General features: G+C 41.3%; 1 non-coding gene across 1 annotated transcript; it reads left to right on the top strand.

The window, feature by feature from the left end:
* Nucleotides 1–5,315: 5,315 nt before the first annotated feature.
* Nucleotides 5,316–5,517, top strand: TRNAK-CUU (transfer RNA lysine (anticodon CUU)). The gene is made up of 2 exons: nucleotides 5,316–5,352; nucleotides 5,482–5,517. It is a non-coding gene; the product is annotated as a tRNA-Lys (tRNA).
* The last annotated feature ends 2,099 nt before the right edge of the window (nucleotides 5,518–7,616 follow it).

The following is a 7,616-nucleotide window of genomic DNA, read 5'->3' on the forward strand; positions in this document are numbered from 1 at the left end:
CGCTATTGCTCCCTGGCAACGGCGCCAAAAAAAGGTCTTGATAACCCACAAGTATAGGGGATCGTTTGTAGCCTTTTTTGATAAATAAGAGTGTCGAACCCAACGAGGAGCTAAAGGTAGAACAAATATTCCCTAAAGTTCTATCGACCACCGATACAACTCGACGCACACTTGACGTTCGCTTTACCTAGAACAAGTATATAACTAGAAGTACTTTGTAGGTGTGATAGGATAGGTTTGCAAGATAATAAAGAGTGCATAAATAAAATCTAGGGGATGTTTAGATAAAGACACAACTAAGTTAGTTTTAGTAGAGAGATTTTGTCAACAAGAAAGTTATTTGTCCCTAGGCAATCGATAACAAGTACCGGTAATCATTCTTGTAATTTTATATGAGGGAGAGGCATGAGCTAACATACTTTCTCTACTTGGATCATATGCACTTATGATTGGAACTCTAGCAAGAATCCGCAACTACTAAATATCATTAAGGTCGTGAAACCCAACCATAGCATTAAATATCTAGTCCTCTATACTCCCATACGCCATAACCCACTTATCCGCGTTTGGGCTGCTGTCATCCCCCGCAACACTGACAATAAGTAAACTATGAACATATTTCAACACCCTACAGCGGGGGCCCCTCACGTTTGCGCGAGAACGGAGGGCACCATAGGACAGCACCATAAATAAAATATACAATCATACCAACCAAGATCACGATTAACCCACAGGACAAAACGGATCTACTCAAACATCATAGGATAACCATAGATCATTGGGAAATAATAGATGGAGTTGAGCACCATGTTTAATTAGAGATTACAGCGGGGGGAAGAGGTGTTACACCGCTGCATAGAGGGGGAGAAAGTTGGTGTTGCCGGTAGCAAGATTGTTGATGTAGATCGTCGTCCCGATCGTTGCCCCGGCGGCACTCCAGCGCCACCAGAAGCAAGGGGGAGAGAGCCCCCCTCCTTCTTCTTCTTCTTCCTTGGCCTCCCCCTAGCACTACTAGGGAAAACCTTATACACAGCATCTTAGCAGTAGCGCTGGACAAAACGGGGCGCTACTGCTACTTAGTAGTAGCGTTTTTAAATAGACCGCGCTACTGCTACTACTTTAGCAGTAGCGCGTTCTGTGAAACAGCACTGCTGCTATATTTGTACTGGGCGCAGATGGCTAGTTGCACTTAGCAGTCGCGCGTACCACTGACAAGCGCTATTGCTACGGACCGTAGCAGTAGCGCGTTTCTCCGAAACGCGCTACTACTTACTTACCTTATCCTGGAGCGGTTCACCCTCTTACACTCACTCCCTCTCACTCGCTCTCGCCCGCGCCGAACCCGTACATCGTCCGCCGCCGCTGCGCTGCTCCTCGCCGAGGTACTCCCTCGTCCCTCCTCTCCTCCCTCCTTCCCCCTCCTCCTCCGGCCACCCTCCTCCCACCGCCCCTCTCCCTCCTCCTCCTTCGGTCGCCCCCTCCCTCCTCCTCCTCCAGCCGCCCCCTCCCTCTTTTTTTCTGTTTTTCACTGTAGTTTTATACTATTGTATAATGTAGTTTTTTTTACTGTTTTTAGTATGTGTTTAAAATAATTAGTAAGTAAATTAATAAACTAGTTGAACTAGTTTAGTTTTAGTAAGAACAAGTTGAATTAATAGAACTAATGTATTTTTAGTAAGAAAATTAATATAACTAGTTGAACTAGTTTATTTTTAGAAAGAACTAGTTTATTTCTATTTATAGTAAGTTTATATTTAATAAGAACTAGTTGAATTAATAGAACTAGTTGAACATGTCACATTTGTTGTTATTTTTCTAGTTTAAGCAATTATTCCCACATCGACGTCGACGATGCCTATCCCGCATCCTCGTCGTCGATACCCGTCGTTCGCTAGGGTTTTAGTTGTATTAGTGATGTTATATGTATGATACTATTTGGGATGTATTAGTGATAACTTATAGGGTTTTTGTTTTTGCAGAAATCAAGGAGCCCCTCCATCATCCCCGCCGTCGTCCCCGTCACCGACCCCCTCCGACCTCGAGGTGAGACCAGCCAAATCTCCATGTCAATATGAGTCCTATAAGATACGATGTAGATAAAAACATGTATATCTTGTGTTGCTCAAATAGGATATGTGGTTGCCCAAGTGGCCGGTCATGTTCAGGTTACACCTCCGAGTGGCCTATGTTTTGCCGGAGTGTTGATTAATTTCCGTTCCGGAAAATTCAGGCGCTCGATATGTCATGTTTTAGCAAAGGTCATGCCGGAATTTTCCGTGAATTTTGACATGACTTGTGCTAGAATATGTAGGAAATATCGAGTAGCCTGGATTTTCTAGAAAGATAATTAAACGATATTCCGGGTTGACTTTAAGTCTATCGAGTCTCCACCATATATGACAGGACGAAGAATCCCGACTGTTGTCGTGGGGGTAGCTTCTCCTTCGTTCCCGTGTGCTATGTCTTGTTTTTTCGTAATTAAGCTCGACTTCTACTACTTCAACGTGTAATTTTCGTCTTTTAGAATTCTACTAGCTTATCCCATGCCATGCAAGACGCTATGTCTTGGAGAGGATGGGTTTTGAAGACCATGAGAGGAATGAAACAAAGAAAATTAACCAAAGGACCCATCATGGTATGGATTTTGAGGTAAATCTATACAATTCTCAGAGCGTATCCCATTTTGGTTGCCCGGGTTGGGAAGCACTTTGCAAGATGTATGATTTTCAAGAGGGTATGTTTGTCACCATGGATCTTGGTGATCCTGACATCGACCAAGACAATTTGGACATTTGGGTCCTTGTTGATACGCTTCCAATTATACCACTATATGAGTTCCTCAAACATAGTTATTAAGTAATTTATATTGTTTATTTCAAAATAGTTGACAGCTTATTTCCATTGATAGCTTACTTTCATTCTTCAAAGAATGTGCGGAACATGGTAGACAGAACCAACTACACCGATGGCTCTGAGTTAACTTATCAGGAGAAAAGTCATCTGGTCGCATATTGTACTGATCTTGACAATTACAATGCCTTTTATCGAACTGCTCCAAATTATGGTCAATACGTGCCACTAGTGCACGTGTTGAACCACGATAACTTCCATGGAGAAATCTTGGTAAGATTTTTTACTATTACGACATCCGTGGATCTTTTGCATACTTCTAAAACTAGTACATCATTGCTAACTACGAAGTTATTACTATGTTTTTCAACAGAGAATCCTGATGGATTGTGTGCCTCATTTGATGTATCAGAATGGTCGCCTTGATGTTTTGAACATACAGCCAGGTCATCCTACGAATCTCACCTGTCCATACCAGATTTCTAAAACCGGTGAACGCATGCTAATCTTAGAATGGAAAAAATGTATGGACAGTCGTAAGGAGGTTCTTGGAAGCAACATTGTGCGAAAGGCAAGAATTGGAGACAAGATAATCTCCATTCTCCATAATGGAGAGTCAGGGGCTATCTTGTTTTATGCTATTTTACCTCAGATAATATAGTAGGTCCTAAGAGAGTGTAGTAGGTCCTATGAGGTACAATATGTTTATGAGAGTTGATGATGATGAGTAGTTGTGATTATGTCTAGTGACCAACTTGTATGTGATGTATCATTGATGAAAACGATGATCATGAAGAGGTGTTATATGACAATGATGTATTATGATGATAAGTTGTTAATGATATGATGATGATGATGATGATGATGATGATGATGATATATTATATCATTGGGTGAAAGAACCGCGTATTAGTTTCAAGTAGATGGACATCCACTTGAAACTAGTCCACGGTTCTTTCTCCCAGTGATGTAATAACTCATTATGATGTAAAATCATTCTCTAAATTGTTGCGGTATGAAAACTTGTATAAAGGTGTATGAATACAATATGAAATAAAAAAGAAATATGGAATAATAGTAGTAGCGCGTGCTAGGAGAAGCGTTACTACTAATTACCAGTAGCGCCCATAGTACAAAGTTCTGCTACTAAGTCGATATAGCAGTAGCGTGGTCCAAACCACGCTACTGTAACCTTTAGCTGTAGCGCCTTATTACTAGTAGCGCTGCACCCCGCACTACTGATAGGCTTTAAACACGCGCTACTGCTAGGGTTTTCCCTAGTAGTGTATATGGGAGGAGCGTCCCCCCTCTGGTCCTTGGTCTCCATGGCGGTGGAGGGGCGGGAGCCCCTCCGAGATTGGATCTACCTCTCTGTTCTCTTCTGTTTCGCGTTCTCCAGATCTGGCCGAAAACCGTTTCTTATATTGCCGGAGATCCGCAATCCGACTGCGCTGAGATTTGAACACGATTTTTTTCCGGATATAAACTTCCTTGCGCCCGAAGTAGAGCTCCAATCGACGTACGAGGTTCGCACAACCCACCACGGCATACCTGGCTCCGGGACCGCGCCCTGGTGGGTTGTGCCCAACACAGGCCTCTGTTTGCGGTGATTCCAACTCTCAAAATCACATATATTCCAAAACAATTCTCCGTGAAATTTTATTACATTTGGACTTCGTCTGATATGGATACTCTACGATACAAAAAACATGCAGAAAACGGGAATTGGTACTGGGCACTGGATCAATAGGATAGTCCAATAAATCAAATAAAAAGTTGCCAAAAGTATGTGAAAGTGGTATAATATTGGCATGAAACAATCAAAAATTATAGATACGACGGAGACGTATCAATAGCCCAACCACCAAGGAATTTACGCAATGCACGCATTTTGTTATTCCATTTGTGCATTGGGGTATGTCCGGCAACCGATTTCACCACACCTCCTTGACCATGTCATGGAAGCCATCCCGAAGCAACCAACCAAGTTCGAACTTGAACTTGCATCTATGTTGTGCTCGTGGGAAACCAGTAGTTAGGAGAATGGATGCATGATCTGATATAGCCTCAATATGAGGTAGAGCACGAACAGATACCATAGGAAATTTAGATTCCCAGTCGTTATCCATAGGAAATTGTCTCTTTAGTTGAAGATCCACATCAGTTATACTCTTTTAGTCCAATCAAGATTTTGTAGGGCACCATCTAAAAAATAGATTTTGTAGGGCACCATCTAAAAAATAGATTTTGTAGGGCACGTATGTGACAGATATGGACAACTAATACTATAGTTCTTCTATTGATGTCCACCTTATATATAGAAATCTTAACTTTTATAGTTAGGCCTTACTATATAACTAATGGAGTAGGTTGTTTAACATTTATGGTAATATGGGTGAACCTAAGGGCTTAATTATCTCTTCCTTTTAATTATATAATATATAGATTGCCAAAGAGTTCACATCGCCCGCCTAGCTCAGTTGGTAGAGCTCAAGGTTCTTAGTTTGTTTGCTACCTGAGCAAGCCTGCCTTTCCTGCAGCCATCCTAGCCCCACGATTTAGGACATGTGGGGCTGAGATCACTGTTTGGAATGGTAGGACTGCCCAGGTAGCAAACCATAGAGGCTGGTTACCTTGTGGTCTTGGGTTCGAGCCCCAAGGCGGGCAATTTCTTTTTGGTGCTTCCACATATTTTCTTTTCTTTCTGGATTTGTACCCTTTTTGACCGATTGTTTTAGGTATATGGGATAAGTTAGAGTTATGTATTTTCTGCGACATCAAACTCCACATGGAAGTTAGCTAGATGAATCGAATGTATTGGTGTGATGTGGACCTTGGGAAATAGGAAATCAGGTGACGAAGCACCAGGTGAGTGGCTTTGTTTTATTATTTTTAGCTTTGTAATTTGCTATTCTTGGTGTTTAGGTCATCTTCTAGACTGTGGACGGTGGGGCCGTCGTGTGTCTGTAGCGTTGTTTGAGTGGTGGTCATTCATTTGTTCATCTAATTTGTGTGTCGCAACAGAAATGATTTACCATCGCTGCAAATAATCATCCATCAAAGTACCAGGACACATTCCCTTCTCAAGAAGGCTCGTACATCGGTCTAGACCGAGCCCTAGAAGTAAATATCATTACGTAATGACCACATGTTCCATATGCAAGAAGCACATATCACATTATTTACAACAAATTTAGAACTAAGAGACCACAACCTAGATAAGGCAGACATCGACTGAGGAAGAAAAAAAAGCAATCACATGAGATAAGCACTTCCAGTATTCTTTTGTCACTATGCAGTCAAAGAGAAAATGTTGTACAGAGATAACTATGCATTGAGTGTTGTTAGTAGATACATAGCTATTCCCGGAAAAGAGCACTGCAAGATACATGCGAGGTACTTCTAATGATTATTTACAGTTTGGGAAATCTAGAGATGGACTTGTTGGTTTTGTTGATATTATTTTTGCTGGTGATTTGGACAAGAGAAGATCTCTCACAGCTTATGTTTTCATCACTGGTGGTTGTGTCGTGGCCTGTGAGTTGGAGAGAAACTTTGCAATCTATTGTATGTCGTTCCACTACTGATGTCGAGTATATGACGGTTTCTGAGACATGCGCAGAAGCTATTTGGTTGGGAGGTTTGTACACTAAGCTTTGTGAAGATATGTCTTGCCTTACCATATTTTCTGACAATCAAAGTATTGTACTCCCTCCGTTTTAAAATAGATGACCCAACTTTTTACTAACTTTGGGTACAAAGTTAGTACAAAGTTGGGTCATCTATTTTGGAACAGAGGAAGTATGACTTAAAAATAATAAAATGTATCATCAGAGAACAATAACACATTGATGTTAGTGGAGGTGCATGCGACTTGGCCGCCAGGCTTCGCGTGTCATCCTATCTGGCACCATGCCTCCCTCCCACATGATCAATAATCCCCCCTAAACCTATTAAAACGCTCCAAGTCAAAACAACTCCGTAAAACGCTTGTATAATACCATGGTTGTAGCATTACTTCCCACATGATTGTCTGTCTCTACTGGATGTTTTGGAAGTAATGCTACACATAATACGTTTACGGGAGTTTTACAGGCAGGTCGATTTTGATTGCAGATTAAGGGGGAGGAGGGGCCCACCCACGTGAAATCAGGGGGGAGAGGCTAGTTAGAAAGAAAGAATCCTAGTCACCGTGTAATTGCGTGTAACTCTTTGTACGTAATGTTGTGTTCCAGGGTTCGAAATTTGCTCAAAATGTATTTATATCGAAGGATAAAGTAAAATCAAATGTTTGTGATAAAGGTGATACATTTATATTGGCATGATAAATGATATATTTATAAAGTGGAATAAAAGATACATTAATATTGGCATGATAAAGTAAAATAAAATTGAAGGATAAAGTGAAATAAAAGACACATTTATAATACAAACCTTTATAAATGTATTTATATTGAAGGATAAAGTAAAATCAAATGTTTGTGATAAATGTGATCTCTTTATAATCACCTTTTACATCTCGATGTTCTTCAAGACTCTTGCAAAGAAAGTTAAAAATCGAACACCTCTTGATTCCAAAATCGGGATTGCATGAGAAGATCACCCCCGAATGGCAACGGAGGTGGTGACGATGGGGAGATGCTGCAGGAGGATAATGTTGACGCACCACCAGGCTTGGCCTTCACCGTCTTGGAGACGAGCTTCAGACTCCAGACTCCACCCTAGGAAGGTTGTACTCGGTGTCATCAAGCTCAAGATCTGGTTGG

This window comes from Aegilops tauschii, chromosome 3 (genome assembly GCF_002575655.3).
Source record: "Aegilops tauschii subsp. strangulata cultivar AL8/78 chromosome 3, Aet v6.0, whole genome shotgun sequence".
Classification (NCBI taxonomy): Eukaryota; Viridiplantae; Streptophyta; class Magnoliopsida; order Poales; family Poaceae; genus Aegilops; species Aegilops tauschii.